Source organism: Mirounga angustirostris, unplaced genomic scaffold, assembly GCF_029215605.1.
Source record: "Mirounga angustirostris isolate CCGP_5_RB_7025 unplaced genomic scaffold, mMirAng1.0.hap1 SCAF_15, whole genome shotgun sequence".
Classification (NCBI taxonomy): Eukaryota; Metazoa; Chordata; class Mammalia; order Carnivora; family Phocidae; genus Mirounga; species Mirounga angustirostris.
The window spans coordinates 63,367,249-63,368,824 of NW_026991723.1; positions in this window are offsets into that span (position 1 = coordinate 63,367,249).

Consider the following 1,576-nt stretch of genomic DNA (forward strand, 5'->3'; position numbering starts at 1 on the left):
TTAAGATGACTAACAAGGAGCAGGTAAAACTCTTAGTTATAGTGTCTTTATTTTTTTTTGGTGCTCCTGATCCTGGGAAGTGTTTGGGTATTTCTTTGTAGTCAAAAGACCTGGCTCAGTCTCTGTTCTAGGGCTGTAGGTGATGGGAGCTAGGAGGGCAGCAATAGCCTCAAATCTGTAATACAAAAATGAAAAATAGGGCATGTTGGTGGTGGTGTGGAGAATACGAATCCCCGTACTTTGCTGGGGGGAATGTAAAATCATTCATTAGGCCACTAGGAAAAGCTTTTTGGCCGTTTCTTTTTGGCAGGTAAAACAGAATCACCATAGGACCCAGCAATCTCACTCCTAAGTATATATCTCAAAGAATTGAAAACAGGTACTCAGACAAATACATTCACAGGCATGTTAAGGGCGGCACTATTCACAAAGGTTGGAAATAATGCAAATATCCATCAATGGATGAATGTATAAACAAACTGTGGTACACATACAATGGCATATTATTCAGCCATAAAAAGGAATGAAGTACTGATAGTACCGATAGATACATGCTACAAGAGGCATGAACCTAAAAATATCAAGCTAAGTGAAAGAAGCCAGACATAGAAGGCCACATACTGTGATTCCATTTATATGAATCGTCCAGAATAGGTAGATCCAAAGAGTTAGAAAATAGATTAGTAGTTGCCAGAGGTTGGGGGGAGGAGGGAATGGGGAGTGACTGCTTAATGCCGCCAGTTTTCCTTTTGGGGTGATAAAAATGTTTCAGAGCTAGATAAAGATATTGGTTGCTCAACATCGTAAATGTAATACATGTCACTGAATTATTCATTTTAAAGTGGTTAATGTTATGTTATGTGAATTTCACCTTAATTAAAACAAAAAAGTTCAACAGCCGTTTCCGCCCTTCTGAGCTTGAAATCTTCCCAAAAGATACAGGGCATAAGAAACACATGGCCACCATCCTTGTCCTACAGTTCGATCTGTTGTACATTCATTGATCCGCTCATGAATTTCCACTTACTCAGCACAAAGTGTCTGAGCCAGGTCCTGGGCTCCAGAGGGCACAGTCCCTGCCCTAGGTGCGCGCAGCCTAGGGGGAGACACATCCCGTAAATTAAAAAAACAAAACTCCGTGAAGAACCCAGCACATGAGGGTTGGTTGTTCCAAGTAACGGGGAATCCCCAAAGAATAGGAGGCCCTTTTCAGACAGAGGACTTAGTCGGAGCTAACTCGCGTCCATGGCCGCCAGATCCCTCGTGGCAAATGCATTCTTTTGTTGTTCCCGGAGATGAAACAGTTTCTCGGACCCTCCAAGAGCTCCTCTGCAGAGGCGGCAGGAGGGAACTCCATCGGCCCCGCGCTGGCCGCACGGAGGAAGAGGGTCGGGTAGGCGGGGGCCACCCCGCGCCCCGCCCCGCGCCTCAGGGGGAGCCCGGCGGCCGCAGCTTGGGAGGTGGGGACTGCGCGGGGCCGCGCTCCCGCCCTGCTCCGCGCCGACGGACCCGCAGCCGCCGGTCGGCCCACGAGGGGGCGGCGGCTCCCGGGCTTTGTGGCCGCGGCGCGCGCGGC